We start from the raw sequence: 27,394 nt of genomic DNA, 5'->3' as shown, positions 1-27,394 counted from the left end.
TTTAAATGGACTTAATCTTAGAGGCCCATTTAACTTATTAGTCCCTATCATAGGCAAGAAACTATAACATTCAATGCACTTCAACTTTTTAATTTCTTTGTTCAATTAGAACAATGTATTATTCAAATACTTTTTGAGCTATAAAGTTCTCATATTTATTGCATTGAAAATAATTCAACACAATATATTTATTGACACTTTGATTGGTTCTTATATGCTATAGTAGGGAGTGCAACTTTTTCATATGTTTGTCCAATCAGAACAATTTATTATTCAATTATTTTTGCAACTATAAAGTTTTAATATATATTATATTTCGAATAATTTATAAAAATATATTTATTGACAATTTAATTGGTTTTTTTTGTGCTACAATAGGGCTTGCAATTTTTTGTACACAAAATGTAGCAAATTATTTTAGAGAATTTCTATAAAAAAAAATTGTTTCGAAAAAAATCTCTAACAATTATTTTAATTGTTAAACAACACTTTACATTAATCTTATTTCTTTCTATTGAACTCAACAAAAATCAAAACTACTAAACTACTATTGGCAGGAACTAGATGCATTGCATCCTTGTTTTAATGAAAGATATCAATGGGGATACAACTTAATAAACTATAATTATATTAGATCACTATGAGTTTGGAACATGAATCTACTACAGTAGCTAGAAAATATAAATGACATAATCATAATGATGAAGCCTAGGGAATATTGTGTACAGTTATTTATCTAAATCATCTCTTTTACATTCATTTAATTTGGCAAAACGTAATGATACATGAATAGAATCAAAGAAATGGTTGGTAAGCAATATGTAATAAGGAGACATCAACTAGAAAAATAAACCAATAAGTCTTAATTGACAAGACTTCAACAAAATTCAAGAGTTCTTTAGTTTAATCTAAATTTGCTAAGAATAAATCTCAGGAACTGTGGAATAGAAAAACAAGGAGAACACCTAAATGTAAGCTCTTATAAACAAATCTACTAATTGGAAAATGAACCATTTCTCCCAAATTCATGTAACATTTCAATCACAAAAGCTAATTTACTCGAGTACAATAAGGTTACTACCTTATATGTCTTTGAACTAGGAGTTAAAAAATTCTAAATGATAGAGAGGGTGATGTTGTTGATGAGTAGTTTATATAAGAGCTAAATTGAAGATAATTTAGCCGATAGGCTATTTGTGGAAACTTTGTTCTCATAAATTAAATTTTTGATGGAAAATTTGCAAGAGTTTCCTTGAAATTTTGAAAATCATTCCTGTTAATTATTTACCAGTCAGTTTTTATCTCCCTCCACTTTTAACTTTTGTTTTGATATTTATTAGTTGTTATCTCCACTTTTAACTATTGTTTTTCTTTTTCAATTTATTAGTTGTGATCTCCAATTAGCTCATGTTGTGCTCTCAGTTGACTTTTGATTTTTTAAATTGATTTAGATTTTAGTTTTTCAACTACTTTTATTTATTTTTTATATTAGTTTAAATTTTTCTTTAAATATTATTTTTTAGTTTCTATAATTTATTTATTAGACATATTACTTTTTTTGTATTTCTCTTATTAATTTTTCATAATAAAATTTTTGATGGATTTTTTAAATGGTTATTTTTTTCATATTTGATAAATTTAATTTAAATAAATAATATTTATTAATCCATTTAAAATATTTTAATAAATATTATGTTATTTAAAATAAAAATTATTAATAATTTAATTTATTCACATAAGATTATAATTTTTAAAATAACCATTGTTTTTATTTTTTTATTTATTTAAAAAATAATTACTTATGATCTCCGCATTAGATAATGTTAACTTTTAATTTTTAAAATTAATTTAGATTTTAGTTTTTAAATTACTTTGATTTTTTTTTTTTTAATATTAGTTTAGTTTTTTCTTCAAATATTGTTTTTTCAGTTTCTATAATTTATTTAGTCAATAGAATATTTGTTAGAGATGTCGCTATTTTATTTTATTTTTTATTTTTGTATCTCTCTTATTAATTTTTCGTAGTAAATTTTTTGATGGATTTTTTTTCTTAAATGATTTTTTTTTTCATATTTGATAAATTGAATTTAATTATAAAATATTGAAATTATTGAATACGTTTCTTATGCAATATTCAAATTTCTTAAATATTGTAAATTTTATATTTATGTTTTAATCTTCAACTTTTTATTTTTTATATTTTCATTTTAAAAACTTTTATTTACATTATTTAATGTTCATTCTACATTTTTCTTAAATCTCATCTCTTATCGATGCACTCATTGCATGTACAAAAGCATGTGATTGCTAATTATTTATTCTTAAAATTTGTAGTCTCTATAAGAGATAATTTAGGGGACAAGGGGAAGAGCATCATTGATTGAACTTGTTCCGAAAACTACACACTTGACCTGCCCCAATTAATAATTTTGAAATACTCTAATAAATGATAACACAAGTAACATTTGAAGGGAATATAATCCGTGCCATTCATCGCTTGCAGAAAATAAGGTATCGGTTCAGAGGCCGGGAGATGTGGTCCTTGTTATCTGAAGAAGGAATCCCACAGAATTATCTTTAAGAGGCCGGGAGCTGTGGTCCTTGTTATCTGAAGAAGGAATCCCACAGAATTATCTTTACGCGGTTTCCACCACCTTTATTCTCTTTCTGTCAATATCAAAGAGAAGTGAAAGATCACGAGACGATAGGAGGCAGACCCAGTCAAGAGAAGTAAGTGAGCAGCGAGGTAAGTTCCTCTTCAGTCAAACGCCGTGCCCATCATTCCACCACACCTTTGCAGCATTTTCCCTCATCTAAATATTTTCTATGGTTTTTTTATTGTGGAGACGAAAAGATAGGGTGCAGCCCCAGTCAAACATCGATCAGGAAATGTAAGGAAAATTAGATTCAATACGCGGTCCACAAAGTATTGCTTGCCACGCATATTCACCCAAAGCGTAATACCGACTGGAGTTTCTGCTTTTGACTAATTTCCTGTCCAGCTGCAAGAAGTTTTCAAAGAATTATCTCAAGAGTTCACAATAAATTATACATCGAAGAAATTAAGTCTGAAAAAGTAAGTCAAACTCGGATTATTTAACACTTTTACACTAAGAATCAATCCTGTTTAAGCCGTTCGCATCTGGAGCCCTTTCACTGCGCATCCGCATGTTCTCTAATATTTCTTCTGCGTGACGCTTGATATTGTTAAGCTGCACAAGTGATGGAGAGTTTCAGACAGTTTGAACCTCCCACCACAAAAATCACTTTTGATGCCAGCAACATCTATCATGTGTTTCTCAGCTTTCGGGGGCCAGATGTAAGAAAAAAGTTTGTGGACCATCTGTACGAATCTCTGTCTGCAGCAGGGCTTCGGGTTTTCTTGGACAGTGAAGAATTGAAGAAGGGCGAAGGCTTCGACGGCAGCTTGAAAGCGGCCATTGAAAAGAGTGATATTCTGATACCCATATTCTCTGAGAGGTATGCAGAATCAACATGGTGTCTGGAAGAGGCAGATCGGATGCGCAGATCCAAAGGACTCGTTATTCCTCTTTTTTATGATGTGGAGCCCTCTGATGTTCGCTACCCAAGAAGAACGGGAGGCAAATTCAAAGGGGCATTCGAAAAACATTACAGCTGTTTAGATCGGCACGATGAAAGTACCATTCAGAATTGGGAGAATGCTATGCGTGAAATTTCTGGTCTTTAGGGTTGGACATCGGAAGCAGAGTCCGGGTAATTCACTCTTTTATGTTTTCTTAATTAGATCGGGGGAAAAACGTAAAAGATTACTTTTGTATATGAAGAATGTATGGACACGCGTGTTTACGGTATGTGTGCACCTTGTCCTTTTTAACATTTTTTTTAAAGTTATGTTTTTTAATTGTTATTTAATTAGTAATCACAGCTTGGTGCGCATGGGTAGGCGGAAGGTTAATTAGAGAAACTTTGTTCTATTTTTTATATTATTTATTTGTACTATACATAAGATCAATTGGTACAGAGATAAAGGGCAATAAATAATGATAGAAGAAGCGAAGAAAATGGACTGAAATTGATAGAGATAAGAAGTAAGAAGAGAGGTAGATAACGAAATAAAGGGATATTGAGAAAAAGTGGGAGGGGGAGAAAGGGAGAGAGAGAGTTGGGGGTGTTGGGGCAGGGGAAAAGAGATTGTGCAATGTTGGAATGTTGAGATATAAATATAGTGAGAAGAAAGATACATAAGTAGTATATTAAGAAAGAGAGGAAAAAATATGGAGAGTTATTCTTTTGCTATTTTATTTGAAGTTGTATTATTAAAATTATTTTTTGAGTATTTTGAAATAATTCAATAATTTAAAAATCAAATAATTAACATTTTTTTAACAATTCATTATTTTAATAAAACAATTTAAGCATTATCTTGAATAAATAAAAGAATAAGTAATTAACCGATTAGGCTATTTAGTACGGGATTCTCGACCGGGAAATGTCCCGTCCATGTCGGAATCCCCTGTTCAGGTGTCGGGCAAATATGTTCAGCCTGAGAATAGTGCTCACGTAGTGGAAATGGACACCAAGCTGCTTCTGCGGTGCATTCTGCCATGGACCTGTTAACGCCTTGGCGTTGTGGCACACAGGATTTAGTTTCTGATGCAGCTGAGGGCACGATGCGGAGATAGATGGATAAACATCAGATGACGCTATTGCAAGATAAACTCTCCCGTTTGTCCAAAGGCTCCGTCTCTAGGTTGGTTTCTAACCCTACCATATGCGTTAGTGTGCAGCTGAGTTCAATGTTTGATGTTAACAAAGTAAGCTTATGTGGGAATGATAATGGTGAGTCCGACTGGTTGTCTCTGGATTTAATGTCTTGTTGTCAGTTGTCTCGATGAATCATCCTCTCCGGGCTTGCTTCTTCTTCTTCTCAATTATAGGTTCTATGTATATACATATGCTCAAGATGGTGCAGAGCTCGAAGATTTGACAAAAATGGGGTTCAATGTCATAGGCAAATGTAGCTCAAAAGGGCAGGAGAGGCAAACTGTGGATGTAGATTTGGATGGCACCATTGCTAGAACGAGGGGCTATTTCCCTTACTTTGTGCTTGTGGCTATGGAGGGCGGGAGCTTGTTGCACGGCTTGGTTCTTTTGGCCTCCATGTCGCCTTTGATTTAGTTTGTCTATGCGCTGGTCTTTGAGGTGGCTGGGACTCAAATGGTGATTTTCATTTCCTTAGCCGGGCTCAAGATCTGGGACACTGAATTGGTTTCCAGGGCTGTTTTACCTAGATTTTATGCAGAAGATGTGCATCTGAAGGCCTGGCAGGTGATTGATCTATAAGTTTACCTCTTTTATGTAACAGGTCCAAAGAATGTGAAACTGACAAAATAAAATGAAAGAGCAAAAATAAAATGCTGAAACTATTGATTCAGATCATTCAGATACACATAGAATTGAAACTAACAATGATATTGAAATCATACTGAATTGCTAGAATGATATGACTATTGATATGAATAATATTGAATAATACTGAATCATTACATTGATGTCTGGGCATGTTTATATAGTTTTATTTTCCCTTACAACAACTACTTACGGGAATAACTTCCCAGCAACTATATATTGAACTAATTTCATTTATCTAATCTAAACACAAAAACTAACCTAATTAATGTAATAAACCTAACATTCCCCCCTTATTACATTAATTCAACAATCATTCTCGCTTATTTAGAAACTAACCTCATTAATGTAATAAGTCCAACATTCCTAACCTAATTAATGTAATAAGTTCAACATTCCCCCCCTTATTACATTAATCTAATAAAATTGAAAAGCCTTCACCAAGATGATAAACTTTGATGAAGCTCCTTCACCAAACTTTGAAAGTAGTTTGCAACTTCAGATTGCAAATCCTAATCTTAAAGTTGAGCTCCTTCACCAATCTTTAAAAGTAGTCTGCAACTTCAGATTTCAAATCTTAATCCTGAAGTTGAGCTCCTTCACCAATCTTTGTAAATAGTTTGCAACTTCAGATTTCAAATCTTAATCCTGAAGTTGCCCTCATATCCCAACTTTAGACAATAAATCTTGAAGTTGACCTCATAAAAACATTGTTTCTACCTCTTTTACACAATGAGACATAGTTCCTCCACAATTTGACATATCCATGGAGTGTGCCTGATGCCTCCTTTGGTGGTGCACATGAGACAACTTTCCTCTGAAAGTCCACATCTCCTTCAAGTGTGTCTAACACCTCCTCAAGTGCCGTAGAAACAATCACCACTAATATGTTTGGACGTCTTTCCTCCGAAAGTCGACATCTCCTCTGAGTGTCTCAAACGCCATCCTTGAAATCCTATCCCCCCCCCCCAATAGAAGGACAATCACATAGCCAAGCCCCCTCTTTTCTTCAAGGACACAAATCTATCAATTCTTCTCTTATCCAGGGAGGAATTGGCCAAGCCCCAACTTTACAGGGACACAAATAGTAGCTTCTCATGCAATAATCATCTCTAAGCGAGAAGCTAGCTTGAGATGATAGAAATCCTCCAACCTCCATTGCCTCCATCCTCCTATTTTATTATAAATTTTATTTTATTTGAACAAGTTGGTTAGTTAAACCTCTTTTTGTTGGCAGGGGCATTATACGGAAAATCCCTTAACTTGAGAACCGAAACTGGCGTAGTGGTGGAAAACCCCTAATCAATTTAGAGCATGCCCCAATTAACAACCATAGAAGTTATAAATAATGAATAATTCAGAGCTAGACATCAATATTTCTCTCCAAATAGGCTGCATAGAGATTCTCTTTACCAAAATTTTCTATGGGCAAGTATACAGGGAAAGCCTAATATATTGAACTTAATTTTGTTTGTAGAAGTAACTTTAATATATGGTACTCTATGGACTTTCTCAATAGCTAATATATAATAAGCCAATTGATGGTTTTTATCAAATTTAAGGCCAAAAACCATATATACCTTAACAAAGACTACAGTTTATTGCATAAAATCATAAATATCAACCGTAGATATTTAAAAATTCAGGGCCTAACTAGCACTCGCAGTTAAAATCACGTTATTCGTGTAGGATTTAAGAACAACAGCAATACAAAAAAAATAATACTCAAAAACAGGGGTGCTTTGTTTTCAGGAGAGACAAAATAGATTTTATTCACAGCTAAAAAAAAACTTACAAAATGGAAGCTTATTTAATAGTCTACAATCATAGTAGACTTCAGCTGTAATTCCTAAGAAAAACTGAAACAAAACCAAACCAAACTAACTCATGCACATCATAACATATGCAATGATAGCATGATTTATTACAAAATAATAAAGTACTATAGTTCAAACTGCTGAACACTATTATCCCAGTGTAAGAACCCCAAATAGGCTCTACGTTGATCACTGTTTGTTTCCCTGGGTGTAATGATTGTTTTGGTTTGTTTTTGAATGTTTTAAGCTTTTTTTGGGTTTTTGAGTTGATGAAAAGAAAATAAAAATATTGAAAACTAATCTTACCTAAAATTATAACTCAAATTTGGTTATAATGCTAATCAAATTCATTTATTCAGATGGCTCCTAATGTATGTACAATACTTATTACTGGAAGAATACATTAAAAACATCATCATTAATAGTTGAAAAAAACCTGATTTTTGTCTCCAATATGCAACCACGCTGCTGGTTGCTTCCTCCTTGGGCAGCGCCTATCAAAAACCGCAATATTAAATCTCTGATTTTTAATTCACTGTAGCGCTGTACTGTTCACAGCACTGTAGCTACTGTTATAACCCCTTCCAACTTGTAAACAGATTCATCCACTTTTTTCCTACTGAAACACAATATTGACTCCAGAATGAAGTCAACTCACAGGAAAAATTCAAGTGATATTTCACACCCTCAAATCGCATCAACTCTGAAGATACTACGTTCTCCACAGTCTGAATTCTTCTGAAACTTGTAGAAACCCTTGTTGCCACAACTTCAAGAAATTTCACAAGGCAAAGTTTTTAAGCAATTCTCATAACCTGCTCTTGAAGGAAGACAAGGTTTGTTTATAAGGACTCCTCAACTCCAAAATGAGTCTCCACGCTCAATGTGGGATAAACGATATAATAATAACATAAAAAATGTTATTACATTAAAACTTAGAAAACCCCTTTTAATTTTTCCATAAGCTTGGACCCACAATTAATTGAAACGATGGCCCCTTTTATGATATCATGACCCTCACTTAAGTTATATATTATAACTTAACAATATAGGCTCAAAACCAATAATGTTTATTTTAACTAAATAAACATTAATATCTCCATTATTACTCAACATTTTTGAATGTCATTTGGACTGAGATCTAACATGATAGAATTGCATATGACCATACCCTTTTTCTAAAAATAGCAAGGGTCTATCTTTATAACTCCAAAACTGCTAAAAATAGCCTGACCAAGCCAAACTCAAAGGAAAACTCATCATAAACAAACTCTGGCAACCTAGAAGAGTACTCTGCTCTAGTCCTTGGAGGATCTCCACACCAAGGTGACCCTCTATCCAATCTTATTAGCCTACGAGGGTCTCTGATAGGCTAATCACCAGCTAAAGTGATGTCTCTAGCTAGAAGGGGACATCACAGTCCGCCCTCCTTGAAATTGCTTGTCCTCAAGCAATCTCAACTCTGGATGCTGTAAAATCTCCTCGCTCTCCCAAGTAGCATCCTCTACCAGCAAATCCTTCCACTTCACCAAATATTCTCGGATGGTACATTTCCTCAAGTTCCTCTTTCTAAAATCCATGATAGCCTTCGGTATCAAAACAAGTTTTCCCTCATCATCCAGGGGTGGTAGTACTATAGAAGGCACAATATGATGCCCTAGCACCTTTTTGAGGCGTGACACATGAAAAACATTGTGCACCTTGCTCTCCGCCAGCAAGTCTAACTCATAAGCCACCTCCCCCACTTTCCTGACAATCCTAAATGGACCATAGTATTGTGGCTTGAGTTTCTCGGCACCACTCTTCTTGAGAGTGGATTGACGGTAAGGCTGCAACATAAGATACACCATGTCTCCAACCTCAAAAGTCCTCTCAGTCCTCTTCTGATCTGCATACTGCTTTTTCTGATTTTGTGCCTTAGTTAGATTATCCTTGCGAGTCTTAATAAGGTCTTGACTCTCCTGTAACAAATCACCTGCACTGGGCACTCTACTGTCACTCAAAATTAGATCCATAAAATTGGGTGCCTCATACCCATACAGGGCTATAAAGGGTGACATCTGAATAAACATGTGATAAGTGGTATTGTAGCAATACTCACAAAGATAAATCCACTTTACCCATGCCCTCTGTTGCCCTGCTATATAATTTCTGAGATATCCCTCCACCCATTTGTTTACTATCTCTGTTTGACCATCTGTCTGAGGGTGGTAGCTAGTATTCAGAGTGAGCTCTGTTGCACACAACCTGAATAGCTCTTGCCAAAAGTGACTCATAAACCTGCTGTCTCTGTCACTTACAATGCTCTGAGGTAAGCCATGTAATCTGAATATCTCTTTGAAGAACAACTCTGCCACCTGTGTAGCAGTGTATGTAGCAGTGATCGAAAAGAAGTGTGTAAACTTCGTAAGGCAATCCACAACCACATATATGCAGTCCTTGCCTTGGGCTCTAGGCAGTCCTGTGATGAAGTCCATAGACAAACACTCCCACTTCCTACCAGGAATCGGAAGTGGCTGAAGTAAACCGGCTGGATAGGAGTGTTCTTGTTTATTCTGTTGGCAAGTGGGACACTCCCTAACATACTGAAGTACCTTTGCTTTGAGCCCTTTCCATGTGAATCACTCTCTAATCTGTCGGTATGTCTTGTAGAAACTAGGATGTCCTACCATAGGTGAATCATGAAAAGATTTCAAAACCACCCTCCTCACTACTGATCCTGGGACCAAAAATATTCTTCCTTTGTAAATGATGAGCTCATTCACAAGGGTGTATCTGCTGTCCTGAATAGTCCCATCTATGAATCCAGCTACCCAAGTGTCCTTTGCATACTCTGCAAGGATCAAGTGTCTCCAATCCTCCGATATGTCTATCAGTAAGCTCAAATGGGGCCTACGTGATAAGGCATCAGCAACTACATTCTGTATCCCCTTAAAATATGTAATGTCAAAGTCATAGGACTGTAACTTGCTCACCCACTTTTGCTGCCTATCATTGAGATCTCACTGCCCCAAAAAGTGTCTTAGGCTATTATGGTCGGTTTTGATACAAAATTTGCTACCTACCAAATATTGCCTAAATTTGGCCAAAGCATGCATAATGGTTAACATCTCCTTATCATATATGCTGAAGCTCCACTCTGGCCCTCTCAATTTCCTGCTCTCATAAGCAATAGGGTGCTTCTCCTGCATAAGCACCACTCCAATGCCCTCTCTAGAAGCATCACAATGTAGCTCAAAAGGTTTGATGAAATCTGGTAATGCTAACACTAAACAAGAAGTCATCAACCCCTTAAATTCCTCAAAACACTCCTGTGCCTCAAGAGTCCACAAGAAAGCTCCCTTTCTCATCAAATCTGTCAAGGGTGTTGCATGCCTAGAATATCCATCCACAAACCTTCTGTAGAAACCACATAGTCCTAGAAAGCCCCTCAACTGTGTAAGGTTCACCGGTGAAGGCCACTCTACAATGGCACGAATCTTTTCAGGATCCATGCACATGCCCTTTGCACTGATGATGTGACCCAAGTACAACAACTCTGTCATGCCCAAATCACACTTCGACTCCTTTGCATACAAGGATTCTCTGTCCAATATACCTAGCACCGTGTCTAGGTGAACCAAGTGCTCCTCCCAAGATCTACTATATACCAATATATCATCGAAGAAGAAAAGTACAAATCTCCTCAACTGAGGATGGAAAACCCTATTCATTGTTGCCTAAAAAGTAGTAGGTGCATTAGTTAGCCCAAATGGCATAACTACACTCTCAAAATGGCCACAATGACATCTAAAGGCTGTCTTCTTGATATCCTGCTCTCTAACTCTGATCTGGTGATAAGCTGATCTCAAATCTATCTTTGAGAAGAAGCAAGCTCCATGAAGCTCATCTATCAACTCATCGATCCTGGGAATGGGGTATCTATTTTTAATCATCTTCCTATTAAGCACTCTGTAATCAATGCACATCCTCAATGTCCTATACTTCTTCTTTACTAACACCACTGAAGAAGCAAAAGGAAACTTACTTGGTCTAATGTGGCCCATGGCAAGTAACTCCTTTATGGTTTTCTCAATTTCATCCTTCAACCTGTTCGGATGCCTGTAAGGTGTAATCATGATGGGCTTAGCCCCCTCCTCTAACTCAATGATGTGCTCAATACCTCTGTCTGGTGGTCTACCTGGTGGAATATCACTGAACACCTTAGAGTGTTTAACTCTAAGCTCCTGAATATCAAGAGGATATTCAATCTTATGCTGTCCCTCATGTGATGGCATCAACATGCACTCTGTTGCCCACTCTACCTGATCATGTCGAATCAATCTAGCCATTCTACGAAAAGAGACCATCCTGAGATCACTGTCCCTAATTGCCTTAAGAATATGTGTCTTCCCATTCACTTTAAACCTCATCTCCATCTCCTTGAGGTTAAGAGTGAACTCACCAATATCGTGCAACCAACTCATCCCAAGAACTATATCTGTATCTCCCATTGGTACAACATAAAAATCTGCCTTAAAGTCATAATTATTAACTTTCAATGGGAGTCCAGTGATCCTACGATCACATTTGAGGACATAGCCATCTGCTACCCTCACTCTAATTCCCCCAAACTCCTCTGTTTGTATGCCACGCTTATCCACCATCCTAGCATCAATGAAATTATGAGTGGCACCTGTATCAACCAAGGTTATGACTCGTTGTCCAGCAAGTACTCCTCTCATTCGGAATGACCCTTCTTGCTTAATACTAGTGAGACGAGCTTCCCTAAGTTGCCCATCTCCTTCCCCATCCTTGGACTCCATTTTAGACAAGTTTTCAGCCTTGTCTTCCTCTTTTTCACCATCTATTTCCTCTATATCAGACTGCTGATCTGAATTATCTGATTCTAATTCCTCATAGTATGCCCACATAACTCTGTTAGCTTTTCCCTTTGGCCTAAGAGGACAATGATGGTTTGCATCATAGGGTCCCTTATAGTAGAAACATAATTTTTTCTTCCTCAAATTGTTTAATGTTTCCCTGTCAAAAGGTGCTGGAGTTTTATCTTTAGAATCATTTTTAAAATCACTCCTCTCTGGTTTTTTATAAAATGGTTTGTTATCCTTACTAGAAGATGCTCCTTTGGACTGAAATTTGTTTGTTGGGACTGCATGTTCCATACTTCTTGCCTTTTTCATCGCTTCCTGTAAAGAAATAGGATCAAATGCCTTTATCCAACCTCTTAGTGGTTCGGATAGGCCCTCAATGAAAAGAACTATCAATCTATCCTCTGAAATGTTTGGCACCATGACTGCCAACCGCTGAAATTCACCAATGAAATACTCCAAGTTGCTTGTTTGTTTCAGCTGTGCTAAGGCCCAGAAGTAAATCTCTGGATCTTTTTTGTCAAATCTTTCAACCAACCTATCCACAAAGTCCTGGTATTCTGTCACTTGGTTATGCTGAAGTGTTACCATACCATGGTACCACCAATCATGTGCTATTCCCTCCAAATGCAAGGTGGCATATTTGATAGCTTCAATCTCTGTCATTGGCCTTAGTGCCAAAAATGTGTCAAGCTTATGAATCCAAGCTTGAGCTGTCATCTTACCACTCCCATCAAATGTAGGCATAGTAAGCTTGCCTGTAGCCCTCTTTAGCTCACTATTTTGACCTCTAGGCCTCCTATCTTGTTTGAGTGACCTGTAATGCTCTCTCCTCTGATTTACAAAGTGTTCAAAGGTCATCCTCTCCCGAACCTGCTGAGCTAATAATTCCCATTCATCATTTGCAGCCATGAGTGCATCTGCGAATATGGGGTCTCCTGTCGCCTCCTCTATCGGAGCTTCTTCTGGCTCCTCCGGAACAAATGTAGGGTGTGCAGGCCTATCAGCTATTCTAGAATGGGTCTGTTGTGGTCTCTGATTACCTGTAGCACTCTTGTTATCTCCCTATTCTCCTGGCTCCCCATTTTGTCTAACAGGTGGGTTCATCCTTTCTACCATAGTAGTGAGTGCCTGTAATGCCTGTACCATCTGCTGCTGCCCTATAACCATAGCACGATAGAATTCTCTGGTATCCTGATCATCATTATTCCTCCTGTTTCTAGGTGGACTACCATCATGCCTCTCTTCCATATTTCCTATTTCCTGTAACTGTTCTCTTTCAATCAGAGCTCTCCTACGAGTATGGTACCTGTGTGGTCCAATTTCTAGTGGCTGCATATGACTCCCCAAACCCTTAGGATGGCAGGAATGAGGCTCTGATACCAATGTAAGAACCCCAAATAGGCTCTACGCTGATCACTGTTTGTTTCCCTGGGTGTAATGATTGTTTTTGGTTTGTTTTTGAATGTTTTAAGCTGTTTTTGGATTTTTGAGTTGATGAAAAGAAAATACAAATATTGAAAACTAATCTTACCTAAAATTATAACTCAAATCTGGTTATAATGCTAATCAAATTCATTTATTCGGATGGCTGCTAATGTGTGTACAATACTTATTGCTGGAAGAATACATTAAAAACATCATCATTAATAGTTGAAAAAAAACCTGATTTTTGTCTCCAATATGCAACCACGCTGTTGGTTGCTTCCTCCTTGGGCAACGCCTATCAAAAACCGCAATATTAAATCTCTGATTTTTAATTCACTATAGCACTGTACTGTTCACAGCACTGTAGCTACTGTTATAACCCCTTCCAACCTGTAACCAGATTCATCCACTTTTTTCCTACTGAAACACAATATTGACTCCAGAATGAAGTCAACTCACAAGCAAAATTCAAGTGATATTTCACACCCTCAAATTGCATCAACTCTGAAGATACTACGTTCTCCACAGTCTGAATTCTTCTTAAACTTGTAGAAACCCTTGTTGCCACAACTTCAAGAAATTTCACAAGGCAAAGTTTTTAAGCAATTCTCATAACCTGCTCTTGAAGGAAGACAAGGTTTGTTTATAAGGACTCCTCAACTCCAGAATGAGTCTCCATGCTCAATGTGGGATAAAAGATATAACAATAACATAAAAAATGTTATTACATTAAAACTTAGAAAACCCCTTTTAATTTTTCCATAAGCTTGGACCCACAATTAATTGAAACGATGGCCCCTTTTATGATATCATGACCCTCACTTAAGTTATATATTATAACTTAACAATATAGGCTCAAAACCAATAATGTTTATTTTAACTAAATAAACATTAATATCTCCATTATTACTCAACATTTTTGAATGTCATTTGGACTGGGAGCTAACATGATAGAACTGCATATGACCATACCCCTTTTCTAAAAATAACAGGGGTCTATCTTTATAACTCCAAAACTGCTAAAAATAGCCTGACCAAGCCGAACTCAAAGGAAAACTCATCATAAACAAACTCTGGCAACCCAGAAGAGTACTCTGCTCTGGTCCTTGGAGGATCTCCACACCAAGGTGACCCTCTATCCAATCTTATTAGCCTACGAGGGTCTCTGATAGGCTAATCACCAACTAAAGTGATGTCTTTAGCTAGAAGGGGACATCACACCTAGGAAAGTAAACTTATCCATCAAAAAACTATAATCCAATGCATGCCATATGGAAAGCACGCATCTTGCTTAAAAACTACTCTTGAACTAAAGTAAACTAGAAATCAATTGTGAAACGGTGGAGATAAAGCGGTGGAGCTGGAGTTTGAAGTGGAGCCAATCAGTGCTTAAGTTGCATGCTTATTTCAGTTTTACCGAACAGCAACATTAATCTTCATACTCCCCCTTGATGCTGAGAGGACTAACAATTTGATCTTTGAGTACCAAAAATTGATCTTTTTCAACTGCCTTTGTGAAGATGTCTTCGATTTGCTCCTTTGTGCTGATGTACTTCAACTCAACCGCTTTATTTTGTACCAATTCTCTGATGAAATGTTGTTTCAGATCAAAGTGTTTGGTCCTACTGTGATGAACCGGATTCTTGGTCAATTTAATGGCACTTATGTTGTCACAAAATATCACAGTAGGCTGAACTTGTATCTCTCCAATTTCTTCAAGAAGATTTCTAAGCCATAAAGCCTGTGTACCAGCTGAAGTAATGGCAACATACTCTGCTTCTGTAGATGAAAGAGCAACCATACTTTGCTTCTTTGAACTCCATGTAATTAAACCAGAACCCAAAGAAAAACAATTACCAGATGTAGATTTTCGATCATCCAAGCTACCTCCCCAATCTGAATCACTGAAGCCAACAAGCTCAAACTTATTAGAAGAATAGTGAATGCCAAAATCTACCATACTTTTCACATACCTCAAAATTCTCTTGGCTGCCTTCATATGTTCCTCTGATGGATTTTTCATATACCTTGAAACCAATGAAACTGAATAAGCAATATCAGGCCTTGTGTGAGTTAAAAACATCAAACTCCCCACAATGCTCCTGTATAATGTCTCATCAAAAACTTTAGCACCATCATCTCTACATAATGTAACTCCATGAGCAATTGGAGTGGAAAGAGGTTTACAATCAGCCATATCAAATTTTTTCAACATATCTTTTGCATACTTTTCTTGACAAATACAAATTTCATCTTTACCTTGATAAACCTCCATGCCAAGAAAGTACTTCATGAGACCTAAATCTTTCATCTCAAACTCATTCATCATAGCAAATTTAAATTCATCTTTCATCTTTGAACTACTACCTATATATAACAAATCATCAACATACAAACTCACAATGAGAATATCATTACCTTCTTGTTTGTAGTAAAGGGTAGGTTCACTCTTACTTCTTTGAAAGCCATTCTGCTGAAAATATCTATCAATTCTTGCATACCATGCACGTGGTGCTTGCTTGAGGCCATACAAAGCCTTCTTCAACTTGTAGACATAATCTTCTTTGCCTTGAATCTCAAAACCTTGTGGCTGTCCCACATATACCTCTTCTTCTAAGTACCCATTCAAGAAAGCACTTTTCACATCCATGTGATGAATACTCCATTTCTTTTGAGCTGCAAGAGAGATTAGCATCCTAATAGTTTCTTGTCTTGCTACTCGTGCAAAAGTTTCTTCATAATCAATGCCGTACCTTTGAGTGAAACCTTTAGCAACCAATCTTGCCTTGTGTCTTTCAACACTCCCATCACTATTATACTTGGTTTTGTAGACCCATTTTGTGCCAATCTTCTTCTTCTTATGTGGAAGATCTACAAGCTCCCATGTTTCATTCCTATCAATGGAATCCATCTCTTCATTTATTGCTTGCATCCAAACCTCATTAGCACATGCATCTTCAAAACATGATGGCTCAAAATCAGCTTTAGCAAGTAATGCAAAATTTATGGTCTCACCTATTGGATCTTCTTCATGTGCTTGATTTTGACACCTCTCATAAATATCACTCAATCTTCTTACCTTCCTTGGAGGACTAGAGGATGGACTTGCTCTTGGTATTGGTGAGGGGTTTCTTGGTGGGCTTGGTGATCTTGAAATAGAACCATTAGCTGGCTGCTCATTATTATTATCAGCAATATCATCATCATCCAAAACTGATTTTGGCTTTCCAACATGTTGTTTTTGATGACCATAAACTCCCCCTTCATCAAAAATCACATCTCTTGAAACAACAATCTTATTAGTAATAGGATTGAATAATCTATAAGCTTTGCTTTCCTCACTATAGCCCACAAAAATACATGATTCACTTTTAGCATCTAGCTTTTGCCTATTCTGATCAGGGATGTGAACATAAGCCAAGCAACCAAAAACTTTAAAATGATTTACATTAGGATTTTTCTCATACCATGCTTCATATGGAGTCATCTTGTGTAGGGCACTTGTAGGACTCCTGTTGAGAATATATACGGCTGTAGCAACTGAATCAGCCCAATAAGAATTGTTCAAACCCTTGGTTTGTAACATGGTCCTTGCCATTTCTACCATAGTATGATTCTTCCTTTGAGCCACTCCATTCTGTTGGGGTGTGTATGCAGTTGTGAGTTGTCTTTTGATGCCATTCATCTCACAAAAATTTTTAAAATTGTTTGAGCAAAATTCTCCTCCTCGATCTGTTCTCAAACATCTTATTGTGTTCCCTTTCTCATTCTCTACACGAGCTTTAAACTTCTTGAATGTATCAAAGGCTTCATCTTTAGTCTTCAAAAAATATACCCAACACATGTGTGAGTAATCATCAATAAAAGTAATGAAATATGATGACTTACCCAAACCTTGTGTTTGCATTGGACCACAAATATCTGAATGAATAAGTTGAAGTGGGTATTGTGCCCGCCATGCATTGCCTTTTGGAAATGATTCCCTTGAATGTTTCCCTTTTGCACACCCTTCACAAATCTGTTTATGCTCTTCAACCTTAGGCAATCCAAGAACTAATGCATTTGATGTTAGATTCTTCAAACTATTGAAATTCAAATGGCCATACCTAAGATGCCACAACCAACTTTTATCCTCATAAGCCATATTGACAAGCTGATTATCATTTTGACCAAACTTCAAAGGAAACATCCTATTCTTTGTCATAGGAACAACTGTAATCACTTTTTTTTTTTATTCTTATCATAGATAGTACAGTGCATGTTCTCAAATACCACTCTATAATTCTTCTCACATAGTTGCCCAACACTCAATAAATTATGCTTTAACTTGGGAGTATAATAAATATCTTGAACACTTTTCATACCTTCTTTTGTCTGAACATCCATGGCTCCTTTGGTCGCAACATCCACAGTATTGTTATTACCAAGGGTAATATTGGATCTGTAACTATCATCAAGCTTTGAAAATATTTCTCTATTACCAGACATATGGTTAGAGCATCCAGAATCCAAATACCAAACATCATTCACATTACTTTCACCTTTCCCATAACACAAAAATAAATTACCCGAGGAAGGATCCTCATCTTGTTGGGCATAATTTGCACTATTATTACCTGATTTCAGTCTACACTCTCTCTCAAAATGTCCATATTTATTGCAATGATAGCATTGGATGTTCTTTTTATCAAATCTGCCTCTACCTCTTCCTCCTTGAGCACCTCCTCTTCCTCTAGATCCTCTTGAAAAATTCTGATTTTGGCCCCTTCTCGAGCCTTTGTTGTTGTTACTACTGCTGCTAGCACCATCGTTCTTTGAAATTTGCAATTGGGAAGCAAAAGACTTCTCATTAAAACTGATAGATGTGTCCCTTATTCTATCCTCATGTGATATAAGAGATCCAACCAATTCATCATACTCCATGGTAGCTAAATTTTTGCTTTCTACTATGGCAATTACTACAATATTCCATCTTGGGGTTAGAGATCTCAATACCTTTTGTATTATTTTCTCTTGAGCAATAGATTCACCCAAAGTGGCCATTTTATGAGTCACATCTTTCACTCTCACACAAAAATCTCCCACACTCTCTGTCTCCTTCATCTTCAAGTTCTCATATTCTCTTTTCAAGGTTTGTAGCTTCACAACCTTGATCTGATCATTGCCATGGTAAGCATCTTTTAGAGTCTTCCAGGCCTCTTTTGTTGTCTGTGCATCAACAATTCAAGGAAACAAGCTCCTATCAAGAGCCATATGAATGTGAAACAATGCCATTGCATTCTTCTTCTCAGCTTCTTTCTTCAATCTCCTGTCATTAGGTTGGAGAGTATTCCAATCTGCAGGCTCTTCATATCCGGATTCAACGATCTCCCAAAAATCTTTCCCAATCAAAAAAGTCTTCATCTTGATTGACCAATATTGGTAATCAACTCCATCAAACTCTGGAATTTGCAAATTATTTTCCATGCTGCTGTCTTCCAAACACCTTCAGCTCTGATACCAAATGTAGGATTTAAGAACAGCAGCAATACAAAAAAAATAATACTCAAAAATAGGGGTGCTCTATTTTCAGGAGAGACAAAATAGATTTTATTCACAGCTAAAAAAAAACTTACAAAATGGAAGCTTATTTAATAGTCTACAATCATAGTAGACTTCAGCTGTAATTCCTAAGAAAAACTGAAACAAAACCAAACCAAACTAACTCATGCACAGCATAACATATGCAATGATAGCATGATTTATTACAAAATAATAAACTATTGTAGTTCAAACTGCTGAACACTATTATCCCAGGAAAGTAAACTTATCCATCAAAAAACTATAATCTAATGCATGCCATATGGAAGCACGCATCTTGCTTAAACACTACTCTTGAACTAAAGTAAACTAGAAATCAATTGTGAAACGGTGGAGATGAAGCGGTGGAGCTGGAGTTTGAAGTGGAGTCAATCAGTGCTGAAGTTGCATGCTTATTTCAGTTTTACCAAACAGCAACATTAATCTTCAATTCGTCCATATGGGTTTCAAGAGCCCCAGCATTAGAGGAACAGGATATTCATCTATAGCACTTAACAAACTGGAATTTAATGGATTTAAAAGAAACCTACAAGTTTTCTCTTTGGAAATTTTGGCAGGTCGTTTTCAATATTAAACTCCAATAGAATTGCTTTATGATTCTTTTAATATTTCCATAAGCTTTTATTTTCATATAAGCCAATTTAGTAAATTATTACCATTAGTCATATTTGAAAGTTTTTAACTCGCAAATAGTTTTCAGGTGGCAGAGTGAAAAGACCCTCCTATTCTGTTCTTAGCATAGCCATTCACTCAATTGTATTTTTTTTGATTTGTTAACTGTTGTTCAAGTGCTTTGCATAAATTGAGTTTGCTTAGAGGAAAAAATATTCAAAACATAATTGCATATTGAAGACCAACAATAGAGTACCTGCTCAGGTTTCAATTAAATTAGAAAATATGCCCTCTTAAACCATCAATGCAGATAGAAATCCCTTCATACTCAGAATAACATTCAATTTAAAAGCTTTATTTTTTGAATTAAGAACAATATTGAATCTTGAGCATATAACTTATTCCAGTATCCATAATACAACCAACGTTCAGTTTAGTAAATAGCTGACTAATGCTCCTCGTACCTGTCATCTAGGGCTGCAAATGTTGCCTGTAGACATGGAGTTGCTATCATATGGATCAGAGAATAATTTTTACAATTCACTGTATTTGAACTAGTTTTAGGTACTTTAGGCGAATTACAAATTGTTTGGAATTTGAAGTAGTATGTCCTATTTAAAATTTGAAACAGCCTGTACTGGTAAGGATTATTAGGTTTTTTAATTCTTGTTGTTTGTTGGCTGTGTTACTATGGCAATATCTAACAAATGGAAAACAAGTTTTGTTTGTTAGATTGATTTATTTATATGGAATTGTTTTTTTGGGTTGTCTCGTTACATGTCAGAAGACCCCTTTCGTGTAGGTTCCAAAGGAATGCCTACTTTTAACTTTGGTTTTGTGTTCCTCAGCCCATTTCCTTTCCATATTAGCAAAGACCACTGGTATTCTCCATTTAGATGCATCCCAAGGTCACTAAGTTTAATATCCATACATTTCCAATTTTTTTATTAGAGGGCTTTGATTTTCTTGGAATGTGCTATCTTGTTTGTGATATTTGTTTAATTGAAGGTCTAGTTAAAAGCTCTGACTGCGATTTAATCACAAGAAGTTGTTGAAACTTTGACAGCTTATGTAGATGCAGTCATATATTCTATTTTTATAGATATTGTATATACACTTGTTGGCAGGTATGCTTCATATCCACCAGATTTAATTTTTCTTGGGTATTATGGGTATGTAAATCATTTGGTTGTAGCTGAAGGTTGGCATGTATAGATGTTTTATCTTCTAATGCTTCTATCTTCATTATATCATTGTGGAGATTTTATAATCCATATGAAGCAGCCCAAAATGAGTTTATTGAAAAGGCCTTAATAAATTTTTAGCAAATACATCTAGCTAATGTAAATTCATACTCCATGACTGTTTTTACCTTGATTAGCATTGAACGAGACACTAATGGAAGAGGTCAAATGTCTTAAATTGGCAACAGGGAAGCCAATTGCAGAGAAATCTTTTGGCTTGGTTCAAAAAATCGCCTTGATTTCACACCTATATCAGCTCTAACAACACGATCTTCAACAAAAACAACAAGTGAAAGATAATGTACAATCTTCAAGTCAAAAAATTGATCAAAATGGAACTTTTTAGAATAGCAATAATGCTTACCAGTAGTTTGTGGGCTGTCTAACAAGATGCTTCAAAAATCTGTGTATGCCTCTACACAGACCCTACTGGATGGTGAAATAGAGGAAATTGAAACAATTATGCGATAACTTGACATAGCATATTGTGAACTAGAAAATATTGCCTCTTCGAACGGGAAATAAAATATGACAAACACTTCACCATGGGAGATTCTGATGCACTCTAACGTGCATTCCAAATTTTTTTGGAACTTGCATAGCACAAAATCTTTGCATAGATTAACCAAAAAGCTATATAAATCTAAAAACTACAAATTTTTTTTTTGGCCTTTTCCCATGTAAAAAAATCATTGAACATTATGCACTATTTAGAAACTACTTTCTCCTTGTTCATACATTTGATGATATTACATAATCAACTATTTTTAAATATATTTTTATATTAAATAACCAGCTTTGAATATATCTTTTGCTGCAATAAATACTCTTTGTTAAGGTTATTCGCTATAAAGAATGTAAATTCATGAAAATAAATTATTTACTTGGCTTCAGTAAGTTGTAAATTAATATTGTATTTGATTATAAAATTAGAATCAAGATTGTGGGATCAAGAATCGGCATGACTCTTGAACCTAGCAGGTATAAGTGCTAGCTGTTACATGTTTAAGTTTCATTAGATTGAAGAATCTAGACTAGACAAGATTCAAAGGAATAAAAAATGATCTGATCCATGAGGAGCTAGGCACATTGAATGGAGTCTTGCTTGACAAATATGAGGCTTTAGGTGCAATTAAGGAGAAACGACATGTAGTTAATGTCACTACAAAATGTAGTGTAAGGTGTCAACATGAAGTCAAGACGATAAGGGTAATGGAGTGCCACATGGCCACATTGTCTAGTTTGATAGTATGGTGGGTAGATTTAGAGATAACACTTGTGCATGTCTTTGACCCATCAAAATGATATCAAATGGAAAAATTGAACAAATGAGATAGAAACATGTGGCGAATTATTGAGTCAATTTTTTTGATTTAAGGTTTCCAACTCAATGATCTAGTTTTAAAATAGAAAATAGGAATGAGTCAACATGGTATGATACATAAACCCCTATCATCAGAATTAGAACATCCTAGCTTTTCTCCCCTAAAGATAAAAGTATGATTCCACTTACCTTATGATTCACCAATTTAAGTTTGAAACCAACCACTATTTTGAATGGAATGTTCCTATTGCACCTTCTTCATTGTTGTAGTCATTTTGCTTGGAAAGAAAAAAATTGTAATGTGCCGTGTTTTCATTTTTGGTTGAGAGAATACTTTTGTATTGTATTTTGGTACTCAATGCTATGATTCTTTTGGATGAAGTAGGAAATATAATTTGTATGCTCCTCTTTCTATCTCCCACCTACCAGATGAGGAATAAGAATAGCTCCAACATACAAAAGAAATCATATCAGATAAGAGGGAAGATGTGGTCCTTATTATCTTAGAAACCCCACACAATTATCTTCATGTGGTTTACATACACCTCTTTCTATCAAATTACTGAGAGAAAACAATATCCACTCCACTATCTAAGAGTGAAAGCCATTTTAAAGTTCATTTTTAGGGTGAAATTTGTAGGGAACTATTGCTTAACTCCAATTCCACCATTTCTATTTATTTTGCCTATGTTTACCATTAGTTTAGATTTGAAATGATTATTGCAATGCATGATCTTTAACATAAACCATTCATTCCACCATAGGTTTTATGGAGTTTGATTGAAATAAAGAACAACTTAGATTTGTTCAAACTATTGTTAGAAGCAATGAACTCTAGCTTTTCCACCATAGGTTTTCATTTAGGTTTATCCTTTAATAAAAGAGTGTTTTTATATAAGATATGTTTGTAAGATGTAAATCTAATAGATAGAAAGATGCTGCAATAAAATATAGTTCATTTTACTTCAAAAACTAGATAGCCTATGCTCAAAACAAAGTGTAAGTTAGATATTTATTCAATGTGTGTGCCTCTTATTCAATTATTGATTATTTGTGGAGGTTTTTTGTTTTCATTTTCTACATGTGGTATTAGATTAGGTTATATCAAAGGGGTTGTTGAAGTTTGATGATAGATATGATGTCAACGAGAAGGCAATAAAAGAAGAAGAAATATTTGGGCATGCTAGGAGCATCTAAGATCTATTTAGGTTGCTGATGAGAAGAATTTTTCCAATAAAAAGGTGAGATATAGTTGCAGAAAGGAGATTAAAGTTTGGGTATCTTACAGTTTGGTGTCTTTACTAATTTGTTGTGAAGAATAATTTTGAATGTGTCTAGGTTGAGAAAAAGTAGAAGATTGTGTAGTAAAGGATAAGGGGAGATCAAAGAAAGGTAGAGGAGGATGGAAGTTGTCATTTGATAAGTGATAAATGCTCAAGTATCATCTTTCAATTTTGGCAAGCAATACAGAAGGAGACTCTGGTAATGTTTGGATGTTCCAAGTACTGACAATGTGGCTTAATAGGAGGTTTTGATAAAATACAAGGGTTTCACACTTGAACCTATAATGGACAAGACATCAAGATTTCCAGAACTCAAGGTCAAAGAATCCTAAGAGAATGATGGAATTTCCTAGGTTTGATCCAAGTTTAAAGATTCAAGATATGATTTTGAGTAAGTCTGAAGACTTGATAGAATTGAAATAAAAGACAATGATTAATTTGAAGATTTTATATGTTGACGAGTTTTTGTGGTTAGTAGAAACTGCTGGCATGCAAAGTTTGTGGTCAGCTATAAACTACATCATGAATGTAGAAGTTTATGGTAAACTAAAAGCCATTTTAGATTACATTGGAAAGAGGTTGTGCATGCTATGACATTTGAGGTTGGAATTAAGGGAGAGTGTTGGAAGGAGATAATTCTCCCAGTGAACTCTTCCTGAAGAATCATGCAAACTTATTTCCTCCTTCAATAGAGTTAAGTTCATATTGAGTGAGAAACATATCTATCATTCAACCACACCTTCCATGTATTTACACTCAATCAAATACTGTATATGTAATTATTATGGCTACTAATGAGGTAAGTTCGTCTTCATTGAGATGACATACCTATCATTCCATACCTTTACTACACTTATATTCATTTAAATATTCTACATTGAAATTACATACCCATAGGACACAGGTTACAAACGTGAATTAGGATTCTAGTAGTGTAGTCTTTAAAGTAGTTTTGTTAGAAATTGAATGTGAGAGACAAGTGTAGCCCCAATCAAGAGTGTGTCAGAACATTAGTATGAGTGTTAGTACTAGTTGGGTAACTTGGTCAGCTATAAACTACATCATGAATGTAGAAGTTTATGGTAAACCAAAAACCATTTTAGATTACATTGGAAAGAGGTTGTGCATGCTATGACATTTGAGGTTGGAATTAAGGGAGAGTGTTGGAGGGAGATAATTCTCCCAGTGAACTCTTCCTGAAGAATCATGCAAGCTTATTTCCTCCTTCAATAGAGTTTTCTTGAGTGAGAAAACATATCTATCATTCAACCACACCTTCCATGTATTTACACTCAATCAAATATTGTATATGTAATTATTATGGGTACTAATGAGGTAAGTTCATCTTCATTGAGATGACATGCCTATCATTCCATACCTTTGCTACACTTGTATTCATTTAAATATTCTACATTGAAATTACATACCCATAGGATGTAGGTTACAAACGTGAATTAGGATTCTAGTAGTGTAGTCTTTAAAGTAGTTTTGCTAGAAATTGACTGTGAAAGACAAGTGTAGCCCCAATCAAGAGTGTGTCAGAACATTAGTATGAGTGTTAGTACTAGTTGGGTAACTTCATATTTGATAATGCACCTACACAGAGTGTGAACATAATACACTTAAATAAAAAGAATTATAACCTATGAACAAATGCATTTAAGTTGTTATGTAGAAAGTAGCATTCATCTTTAGTCAAATTGTAGGGGAGGGAGTTCATCATGCTAGATAAGTGGTGAACACTATCAAGACTAAAATAATGATTTTCTCTTCAAAATAGAGTTAATAATAAGTTAATTTCCTCTTTGAAAGAAATATTCTTAAGATCATGGAGAAAAATAAGTACTAAAGAATATAGTTTGACAACAATTTCAATTGAGAAATTTGTAGAACTAAATAGATATGAGGGGATTGGAGATATTCCTTTTTGCTGCAAAATAGACGTAGAAAAATGAAATCTTGGAATTGAAAAATCAAAAAGACTCTATTTGGCTTGCTGACTATCTCAATTGTGTTATACATTTGTGATGTTTGGGTAAGCAACCCCTCTAAGAAAAAATGGAAAAAAATCAAAAGAATACAAATCCATCTTACTGTTACTAATTTGTAATTATCAAATTGACAATTCCATATGAGATTCTTTTGGTTGAAGTAGGTAAGTTTTTAATGGAAGCTTAAATGGTTGTCCCTTTGTTAAGCTATTTAAAAAAAAGTTGAACTTATAGATAAACAATGCTGGCCCAAGTTAGTGGTTAAGGAGAGATTAGAATCTAAAGAGAAGGCATGGATGAGGTAGAATAAGCAATGGTTAAATTAGTGAGACATTGACATGTAAAAATGCTGTAATACCAAAGAAGAGATAAAGAGGCTTGTGTTGGAAACTTAATGTTGCCATGTGGAAAAAGCAAATGCAGAGGGAAAAACCCTTTGTGTGAAAGAATTCAATCCCACATTGGGTCATGTAGAAGACAAAGAAAACTTATTGGTGAAAATCAAAGGTAAAGCTAGACTATTAGTAGTGCATTTAAGAACTAGATCCCATCATCTGCCACAGAAGGTTTGAGAAGAAAAAACATGTACTTTCTGAAGTAAAATATGCAATGAAACATAATGATATTTTATTTTCAAGTTCACTTTGTATCAAGATATTCATGCAAGTATGAGGAAAATTTGAAAGAGGGTTTCCTACATCAAATTTTTGATGAAACTAAACTGCACAAAACAAATGGTTTTCTAATATAAATTCATAATATGAGGGATGATATTGAAAAAAACATAAAATGATATAAGTCTTTGATTCATTGTCCCATAAACTGTTTGGTCTGGCAGATCTCATTGAAAAAGCTTAATTCGTTCATTCATCGTTTCACCACACCTTAACTGCATTTGTCCTCATCTAAATATTGTATATCTACAAGAAGTAGATTACAAAGTTCAATTAAGAATCCATTAGAAGAATGTAGATTTGGTTTTTATTCCGGAGATGATAAAGATAGATATCATGTAGCCCCATTCATACGTTAGTGATAAAATGTAAGGAAAATAAGTAGTAGGCACTACATAAATTTCTTCCAATGTACATTCAATGAAAGTGTAAGTGGATTACAAACTTCTATTAAGACTCCATTAGAAAAATGTACATTTGGTTTTTATTCCCCAATCATACGTAGGGGATAAAATGTAGGCAAAATAAGTGAATAGGCACTACATAAATTTCTTGCAATGCACGTTCAGCAAATGCGTAAGACTTACTAGAGTTTCAGCTTTCAACTAATTTATGTGCCCACCTGCAAGAAATTTCTAAGAATTATCTCAAGAGTTCACACTGAATTCAACACTATATTCAACTTTGTTTATCTCCTTCACATTCCTTTTGAAGTTTCTCATCCACACTTTCTCTCAAAAAATTATGTGCCACATTTGAGATCGTATTCCTATGCTCCATACGTAATAAAGAGTTCCGAACAGTAGGAGCCCCCAAGGAATTTTTTTTCCTTTAATGTTAACAACATATATCATGTATTTCTTATCTTTTGTGGGCTAGATGTAAGAAAAACATATATGGACCATGTGTTGCGGGGCTTTAGGTTGTCTTGAACAATAAAGAACTCCAGAAGGGTAAAGACGTTGAATCCAGTTTGTGAAGGGCCATTGATAAAAGTGTTATTTGGATAACCCATTTTTTCTCAAAGGTATGTAGAATCAATTTGGTGTCTAAAAGAGACAAACAAGATTTAAGATCAAATGGCTACATTATGCCCCTCGTCAACAATGTTGAGCCCTTTGATGTTCGATACCCTCGAAGAAGAAGGAGTTAATTCAAAGAGTCATTCAGAAAGCATGAAAG

The 27,394-nt window shown here is 35.2% G+C and overlaps 1 pseudogene across 1 annotated transcript in view; it reads left to right on the top strand.

Annotated features, from left to right (window-relative positions):
• Nucleotides 1–3,023: 3,023 nt before the first annotated feature.
• The window catches only part of LOC149531307 (disease resistance protein RPV1-like), a 40,018-nt pseudogene continuing 15,647 nt past the window's right edge, over nucleotides 3,024–27,394 (top strand). The window contains exon 1 of the transcript XR_016358584.1: nucleotides 3,024–3,735. The product of XR_016358584.1 is annotated as a disease resistance protein RPV1-like (transcript). The remainder of the gene's footprint in view (nucleotides 3,736–27,394) is intronic.

Source organism: Cupressus sempervirens, chromosome 11 (assembly GCF_028749045.1).
Source record: "Cupressus sempervirens isolate cs-2001-9-10 chromosome 11, ASM2874904v1, whole genome shotgun sequence".
Taxonomy (NCBI): domain Eukaryota; kingdom Viridiplantae; phylum Streptophyta; class Pinopsida; order Cupressales; family Cupressaceae; genus Cupressus; species Cupressus sempervirens.
This window is presented reverse-complemented; position numbering and strand designations above follow the sequence as displayed.